Consider the following 9,891-nt stretch of genomic DNA (forward strand, 5'->3'; position numbering starts at 1 on the left):
TACATGGCCAAAGTGAGAGAGTATCTGGCACAGGCCAAGATACCTTTGAAAGACTGGTCCTCCAGCTGGGATGACAGGTTGGGATGACAGGTCTATGTTCTGGCACCTAGGTTTAGGGGTGATAAAGAATCTAAAACAGGACCTTTGGTGTTCAGAGTCAGCACAGTACCCATGGAGCAGTGCCAAGGAGAGGATTGGAGCATATGAAAGTCAGAGCCATAGAGATGCCATATAGAAGCTGACTCACTTGCAGTCAGGGACACCCCCGGGATTCCCCATTCACCAAATTCTTGGGGACACAAGCTTGGTTGGGAGACATGAATGTGATTCAATAGTATGTCAGGGTAGATGAGGTCTGGTTTCTTCATTTCTGTAGTTTAAAGTTTTTATTTTATTTGTGTGTGTACACATGTGTGTATTTAGGTATTCATACAAATATATGTGTGAGTGTATGTCCACATATATGTGTGTAGATGTACATGCATGTGTTTGTACATGTCCACATATATGTGTAGGTATACATGCATCATTTGTACATGTGTGTGTAGGCACAGGACAACCTCAGGTGTCATCCTTAGATTTGCCACCCACTCCCTTGACATAGGTCTCTCATTGGTTGAGAGCTCATTAATTAGGTTAAGCCAATTAGCCCCAGGATCCTCCTGCCTCTGCCTATACAGGGCTGGAATTCCAAGTGCACACCTCTGTACTTTGTCTTCTACAAGGTTGCTGGGCGTTGAACTCAGGTCCTCATACTTGCAGTCAGTAAAGGTTTTTAACTGTGTCATCTTTCTAGCCCAGAGATTCTGCCGCTTTGGACAAGCTTCCAGGTGACATGGATGCTGCTGGCCCAAGGACTCCACTTAACATCAAAAGATACAAAAGACAAAAGACAAAGGTCATAATTCTGGGTACTAGGATCTTTTTTTTTTTTTAAAGGAAGCACCCCAGTGTATTGCTATAGATAAACAACACTGAACACACTGGAGTGGACTGGTTTGAACAACAGAACAACAAATTTAAACTGATGCTTGGAAGAGGAAGATTATTTTAAAATTTTCAAGCATGGGTAGAGCACTCACCTTGTGTGTCAGATTTTCAGGAGGCCCAGGCTATGGCCCAGTGTCACACAGCAGAAAGATGATACCATCTTGTTTGTCAGGCCAGGCAGACATGAAGAAAGATGGAAACTTCACACATACTGACTTCACAGGAAGTTCCTCGCATATTTATGGGGGAGAAAGGAAGCCATTCAACTTGATCATGTCAATGAAGGCTTCTGAAGCTATCCCCATCACAGTTCTGGAGTCTGCACGGCTTGGCTGGTCCTGGAATTCCATGGAACACCCCTTTAAGGACTACTGTGTGTAAACATGAGGTGCCAATTGTCCGAAGAGGCTGATGGAATGAGGCAGGACCACATCCAACTTCCTAGAACAGCCTGCTGGGTGCTTGGGCAAGGTTCTCTGTGAGCCAGTGCTTTTACCTTTAAAACAAGATCTCAATTGTGGTGGCCTAGCTTGGTAGTTCCTTTCGACAGAGTTGCTTTTCATACTATACTTCTATTCAGCCTTGATTTATCCGGTTCAGGTGTGTCTGATGAGTGCTGGATGCAGCCCTTTTTAACACTGTGCAGAGCGAGCTCTTCAGCCACACACGTGCTCCCATGACATCCCCCCTCCCCAGTATTTTCTGCTGCTGTCACTTCACTGTTTTGGAAATGTAGGTCACTGCACGCCTATCCCTATTGTTATGCCAGGAGTTTTTTGTGGATAGGGATGGTGTCACCTGTCTCTGCTCCTGGGCACAGACTATGTCTGGCATAAAGTGACTTCTTGTCACATGTCTGCAGAATATAATGCCACATGGCTCACAATCCTCTGATTACAAAGCACCCTTTTTTGTCTTTGAATCCTCAGCCAAAACCAGCTCTTTTTTATTAATTCAAGTGTTCACAAATGGCTAATAATCTCTGTTTGCCTTTCCCGGAAATTGCTGGGCTTGGCAGGAGCAGGTAAACATGTTCAGATAATATCTCCTCTCCCACCCCCCTGCCCTTGCTGGTGCCTATCACTATTCACTCTCTTCCTGGAGACAATAGAAACCAACTTCCCCCACTCCCCTTGAGAGATGATGATATCTTCAAGCAAAGGATCCAGGGTGGTCCAATAATTTAAAGTTTACACTGGATAAAGAATCTGGTAGATGGCACTATTTGGGGGCATTACAAAGTACTGGCGCCAGTCCATTCCCTAGAGGTCTGGATGTGCTGATAAAAGCTTTGCATGTACCCTCTACGAAGGGAGCAGTTGAGCCTCTTGTAAGGAGTGGCCCTTTATTCACTTAGAATCAGTCAGGAAGCCCCAGGTAACCACAGGCCCAGCTTTCCTACATTTTGCAGTCTAAAAGGAGTACTCTAAGTTTGGAAGGTCAGAATCTAGTCTTATGCATGCTTAAATGGGTTTAGATGACAAGGCTGACTTCAACGGCTCTCATTAACTTTGTGGAACCCTGTCATCCAGCTAAGCCTGTGATCCAGGGATCAGTGCATCTACAATGAGGTGGGAACCTCATTGACCCATACTTAGCATGTCCTCTACCAGGCCCTCTTCCTGGGTATGGGAGTGTGAAGCAGATATGAGTGGAATGCTGGCTGGCAATTTGTTGACTATGTAGAGTGTTGATTGCTCAGACTTGAGATGCTTTGGTGCAAAGATCAGTAGTAGCTACCCTACAGGGTAAGCCTTGTGGAATGTTGTCAAATATAAAAACAGTGACACTTGTCTCATTTATGATGATAACTCACAATCCACCACTTGACTGTTTCTCCAGATGTTAGTAACGATGGCAACATAGCAGTAGCAATACCAGCTGTCAAACATATGCAATATTCCAGGTACTTTGTATACTTTCACCTAATCTCATAACCACCAAGCATGTGGGAATTACAGTCTATGTTTTAAAGGCCAAGATGATTCTGAGGATGCAGGGGAATAATCTCCTTGCTATGTGTCTGGTGAATGGGTAGGGTAAAGGTGATTGGGGGAGGTGCTAGAGTCATGTAGCAGTGTTTGGATACCTCCTCTGGTATGAAAATGCTCTGTTGACCTTTGGACTTCTCCAAGCCCTAATCTCCTCTGTATAATGAGACTGTTCTAAGAATCCAACATGTAGACAATAACTAATGTCAGGTGCTACTTCTCTTCTTCTTGTGTCTGACAAGAGTGTTTGGAGTCTATGGCATCTAATGAGAGAGCCTTAAAGTTGTATGTTTCCATAGGTACAAAGCCAAAGGGATGTTGGATGATTCAGCCTTCTTTTCTTTGGGTTCTGGTACATCTGGGCACATGGACACTTTCTCTACATACAATCTCACTAGTCAATGACAGAGGCAGAGCTGTCCCTAGAGCTCTGTCTCCTGATGGTCCATCAGCAGACAAGAGTGGGACTCTTGTCTAGCAAAGCTACAGGGTATGTTCTGGATCAAGGGGGAAGGTGAGCACACTCCATCTGTTCAGGTCTCTGATTAATGCATACATCCTGGGGAGCCGCTAGGCTCGCCCTGCTTCCTTGGCTGTGTGTGAAAAAGCAGCCGGAGGTGACCCAGATGTAGCACCAGTGTGTTAGTTAAGGTCCTTCTGGTTTCAGGTCACAGAAATCCACTCCAGAAATGTACCTCACCCAGGGAAGACTTCTTACGTAAAGCTTCAGCGCCACCCCATAACATCAAAGGGTCCAAGGGCATCTGAAAGCTAGAGAATGGGAAGCCCCAGGGTGAGCCCTCCACCTTTCTGCTTTTCTCTGTGTTCTCATCTCCTGAGAACTGGCACTCTCTGCTGTACGTTGTGGAAATATGGCTCATAGGCCAGCTCAGCCATGAAGAATGTCCTCTCTGACTCCTCCAAATCTAAACACATCCCTCTTCTCATTGGTCTCATCTGGGCAGGATCTGTACTTCTGATCATATGTAAGAAACTGCATTTAGATATTTTTTAAAAATCAGTATAAATTCTAGGTAAGCATGGGGAAATGCATATGGGACCACAAGCAAAGGAGTTGTACAAAATCCTATACTTACAGGGTTAGAGCCCTGTATTTATGTACATGGCTAAAGAGGAGCAGTGAAGCTACAGCGTCTGGCTTTATTATGCTAAACATGGTTTTTAATTGCTGATAGTAATAATAATAGACACTTATACTATGTCAGGAATCAGGACCACTATGGGTATACATTCTTAATGTTCATAATTGGCATCTGTACCATATCAGAATTCAAGACCACCGTAGGAGTACCTTCTCCATTTGTGTGAATTAGAAACTGAGCTAAAAGGAGCTGGCATTCCTTCTAGTAAGGTGTAGAGTAAGACTTCCAGTCCACACTGCCAGCTCTTCTGTGTCCCATGTTGTAAAGGTGACCGAAGAGGGAGAATTAAAAATTCTGCATGTGGCCAGTGTTCAGGAGTCAGGACAATTGTCAAGAGACCTCTGAAGTCATGTATTCTGGAAGGAAACAGGGACCTGGTGCCTCCCTAGGGTCTGAAGCCAGAAGGAAGTGAGAAGGCTTCATCCTCTTTCCTCTGAGGTCAAGGAATGGCTGGACACAGCAGCTTGTAGAATGTGGTCCTCCAAACATAACAGCCATTGACGTTTTCATCAGCACCACTGTATTGGTCAAAGTCCCCGAAAGCATGCCTGTTGACTGTTGAAGCTCCCTCATAGACAGGAGTTCCAGCAGTGTCATTAGACCTCCCCCGAGATTGCATCCACTCCCTTTGTATTTCCCTGCCAGATGTGTATTTTTCTGCCCAAGCTTCACATGGCTTCGTGTTCTCAGGAGGTGCTAGATATGGAGTGGAGAAGGGGGAGAGAGTCCATCTATGCAGCTATGAGGAGTTTCCATCTATACTGGGATGTGCACAGATGTTTCTGTCCCGCCCAGTTCCTCGGCCATTTAGTCCCAAATAAACACACAGAGGCGTATATTAATTATAAACTCTTTAGCCAATTCCTTGGACTTCTTATTAGCTCTCTCTTAATTACTAACCCATTTCTATTAATCTATGTATTTCCATGTGGTTTGGGTTTGCCAGAGAATACCTGGGTGTCTTACATTCCTGGTGGCTATGTGGTGTCTCCCTGGCAACTCACTCTCTGCGTTCCTCTTCCCAGAATTCTCCTAGTCGTGTAGCTCCACCTATACTTCCTGCTGGCCACATCCTGCCTGCATATCGACCGAAATAGCTTTATTCATCAACCAATAAGAAAAGCATATATTTGCAGCATACAGAAGGATATCCTGCATCATCTCTTTTCTGTCTAAATAAAAAGGTTTTAACTTTAACATAATAAAATTATATATATCAAAAGCTACAAGCAAGAGCTATAGTTAACAATATTTAGTCCACTAACATTTGGCAAAATTTAAAGAAAATATTTTTATCATCTATCCTATTTTTGTGAGTCTAAAGTTTTATATGTAACTTATTTTTTACTGCAACTAAGGAAAACCATAACCATAACTATTTGTCTTCAACTCCATCGATGACCTCAGAAACATAATAAATAAACTCTAGAATTGACAGAGGCATCTCACTGCCTAGATTGTCACCCAAAGTTTTCCTGTAATATTAGGGCATCAGACTTTTTTGATGAGGCAGAAACCTTGAAGGACCATCTTGTCCCTTGTCAAGTTCAGAAATCACTTTTCTTTGTAACCTGGTTGCCCAGTTTGGACAGCATGCTGTCAAGCAGTCCAGGCAAGAGCAATTTCTTTTCCAACTGGCTATCCCTGCCAGGTTGAAGGAAAACTCCACAACAGGTTTCTGTGATGCCCATCTTCCTCTCTGATGTAATTGGTGTTTCCAGGAGCAGTTGTGTCTCATTGTAAAAAAAAAAAAAAAAGCCCTAATAAATCATTTTAAATACCATGTTATGTAGATCTTTGAAAGGTTTTGAAGAATATCAATCCATTTGAAAATATATCTCTGCATACCCAGAAAACCTAACTAGCATAACTCAAAATTTTGACTATTATGGATGACTATTTATAATCTGTGTTTAATTATACATTACATTTTAAAAGAGCTATATATACACAAAACCTAAACAAGAGTAGAAATTTACATATAACAAAATTAACCTTAAATTTATATCAATAAACCAAAATCCATACCAATGCAAAGTATTCATTTTTATATCATATACTTTTTTTTCTTTAGAAAGAGATTGCCTGTGATCATTAAACATTTATAATCAACAAGCATTTATAAATAATATTTAGTAATGTAGGCATAGTTATCTCCAAACTGTTTGCTGCTGTTTGGGGGATGGCATTGTCAATCCTAAAGGAATCCTGAGAAAGCACAGAACCCTGGCCAAATCTTGGCTGTAGTGGTCTGTGAGTCTGCATAGTCTCGGCTGTTTTGGATGTTGGAACACCTGGGCCACTGCTTCAGGGGGTCTTGTTTGATCAAACCATATCGGTCTGGAAGGAATCCACAGCTTTTCATCTTCTGTGGAAACAAAAGCAGAACCTCCTTTCCAAAGTAACATGTTCTTAAACTTAAATTTTGAAGTCAAGGCATTTTCAAATATGTATATACGCACACACACACACACACACACACACACACACACACACACACACGGATTAATCCAGTAACATTTATAATCAAATGTTTTTTAGCAGCTGTTGCTCCCTCAGTCAAGCAACACAACATATAGTATTCAGACACTCTCTGTATTTATGTGGCTTTTAGTACTCTGTTTCTTTAATTTTTTATGTTTTACTTTTTTTGAATTTTTGAGACAAGGTTCCTCTGTGTATCTTCGGCTGTCCTGGAACTCACTCTGTAGCCCAAACTGGCCTTGAAATCACAGAGAGCTGCCTGCCTCTGCCTCCTGAGTGCTGGGGATTAAAGGCATATGCCAACATATCCAGTTCCTTTATTTCTTTTTCTTAAAGGACTTTATATTTTCTCTCCCAAGCCTATGTATATTTTTAAACACACAGTATAACGTTTAGAGGTTTTGTTCCTCTGAATCTGTCTTTACTGTGTATCTCTATCTTTTTCTGACCATATGAGTCTTTAATTTGCTAAACAGCATGGCTAAGTTTAAAGACATGGTTGACCCTGCCCTATTCCTTGGCTTTCTGAGAGTCTAGCTTCATGAGTAAGGTATCAGTGTGAGCCATGTTTATTGCCACAACTCTGTAGAGTTTCTAGGTCCATGTCACCACCAAGAACCATGCTGTGGCTCTCCTAAGCACCATTTAATTTTTTGGTAGTAGGGTCTCTTAAAAGAGCCTTGCAGGTTTTGCTGCTAACACAGGAACCCCCTCTCTTAAAAGAGCTGAGCTTCTGCTTGCCTCTAACAAAGAGCCCACCCAAGAAAATGGTGCTACCAAGAAGCCAGGCTTGATTCTGTTCTCCTGTGTTTAGAATACCTTTTTAAGCTTTTGTCAGGTTTTATATGGAAATTCGTGTTAAAGGTTTGGGTGTAATTTGTAGCCTTCCCAGTAGCTATATGGCATCTTCCTGGTGACTCACTCTCTCTACATTCTTCTTTCCAGAATTCTCCTAGTCTGGTGGCTCTTCTACATTTCCTGCCTGGCTACATCCTTTCTGCCCATTGGCCTGAAATAGCTTTATTCATCAACCAAAAAGAAAAGCATATATTCACAGCATACAAAAGGACACCCCCCCATCACTGGCATGAGACTTTCTGGATGATGTGACTGATTTAGGGCCCATCCATGCTACTATTAAGTAACCCCTCATCCATGCTCTGTAAGTAACCCTCACCCCTGTCCTATAAGCAACCCCCCTTGCCCTGTAAGCAACACCTCACCCTTGCTCTGTAAGAAACCCCTATAAACTTCTTGGTTTTCCATGTTGGACTTTGGTAGAATCACACTTTGCTCTGACCATATTGCCTGGGGAAAACAGGCATTTGTCTTTATCTCCTCAGGGAGAACTTCATAAAGCATGGGCCATCTCTTCATTTCCAGTCTTATAAAATGAATACACTAAAGGGTTTCTAGCCTTGAATGACCCAAATTGTCCAGAGATCTCTGAGCTTCCATTAACAGAAGTAACTCTGTTAAGGGAAGGCTGAAGATCCTTCCAGTCTCTCAGAACATGGGCCCCTGCCTTATTATTGTTAAATCCTTACTTGAAGATTTACCCACTAACTGGAAACTCTTCTGGTCCCAAAAACCTGTTTTTCCTCATTAACAATGTGAGCAAATAATACTGAATGAATATGATCAGTTCATCTGCACATGTTCCAGTTCCCATTCCAGGGACAGTGCATGACTTCCTTAACAGGGAGCTGGAGGTAGTTTCCTTTGTGCCAAACATGTACTGAAGATAATTGCAATTTTTTGAAATCCAAGACAAAAGGATGGATAGTTCAGGGGTTAAGAGGTCATAATGCCTTACCAGAGGACCTGAGTTTGGATTCCAGTACTTACATAGAGAAGCTCACAACCAAATGTAACTCCAACTCTAGGGAATCTGATGCCCTCTGCTGGCCTCTATAGTCATCTGCACTCATGTGCACACAAGCACACACACCCTATGGTAATTTGGGCTTTAGAAGAAGATAGGCAGTCTTGTATTAGAGCTCTGGACAGGTACCCCCAAAGCCTCCAATGGAATGGTTCTGTTCTTCAGAGATGAAGATGGGGAATGCATGATGCTAAGGATGTTTAAATGTGCTCTCCCCTTGTTTGTTAAGCTTGACTTTGAGGCTTATTATTATTATTGTTAATAGTTATGGTTTGGAATCTGTCCCTCCAGAGACCCTACAAACGTCCCTTCTGTTGTTAAAGGTAAAATTTACAGCTAATTGGATTAAAAGGAGATACAGCATGAACCCAGGCTTGCATTTCTCAGTGGGAAAGGAAAGTCCACCAACGGTTTTGGATGAGTATGGATTGTTAGTCTTATGCGCAATCATCTTTGAAATATAGTTCATTACCTATGCTGTTGTGAATCCAAGGGGGGATAGGGGGCCCATGTGCTGGAACAGATACAACACTTACTTCGGTTGCTATTGGCTCTGGTAAGTTCTGCCTTTCACTGCCATAGTCTCTACCCCCAACAGAGTTGACTCTGGGTGCAAAATCTAGGAAGGCTTCTGTGAGTTCCCTCCCCAGTGGGATAGAGGGGACTTCCTTTCCAAAAGAGCCCTCAAGGACCCCTGGCATTTGCAGTGGTCCATTTGCACTTGCCAGAGATTTCACACTACTCTATCTCAAATGAGGCTTGAAATTTTTGACTTGGACAAGCAGAAGGAAGGGGCTTTACTGCTCAGCCATGCATCTGCTCATGAGCTCTGGGTAGACTGGCAAACTAAAAGGAAATGACAGATCTGGGATTCAAATGTTACTTCTGGAATATTTTAAAACAACATGCAATTCTGTATCATCTGAAAGCAATTTTGGAGGGTGTAGAGAGCTCTCACATGAGCCCCTAATAAGATCATGTATGCCTATTCTACAGGCACAGCCATATCCCTGATGTCTTAAGGACACCTGGACCCAGCTCAGGTGAAATACGTAACCATTGAAACAAGGGTTTGGTCAAGTGATCTCTCTAGTTCTGAAATTTTGCAAATCTTAAGTATAACAGGACCTTCCTCATGAATGCATTTCTTTGCTTTTTTTTTTTTTTTTGGATTTTAACAAGATCTCATTTCTGCTGAATTATCAGATGCTGAAGCTGTCCAGGAATGGACTGTTTGATTTACCCAGGCTTTATTGAGATGAAGGAAGAGGAAAACACGCTACCAATAACAAAGATCTCAACTGAGTAACCTGTTATAGAGAGCATCAGAATAGGATGTGTGGGCTGAGGAACTGAACCAGCAAGTAAGGAACACTTC

Source organism: Phodopus roborovskii, unplaced genomic scaffold (assembly GCF_943737965.1).
Source record: "Phodopus roborovskii unplaced genomic scaffold, PHOROB, whole genome shotgun sequence".
Taxonomy (NCBI): domain Eukaryota; kingdom Metazoa; phylum Chordata; class Mammalia; order Rodentia; family Cricetidae; genus Phodopus; species Phodopus roborovskii.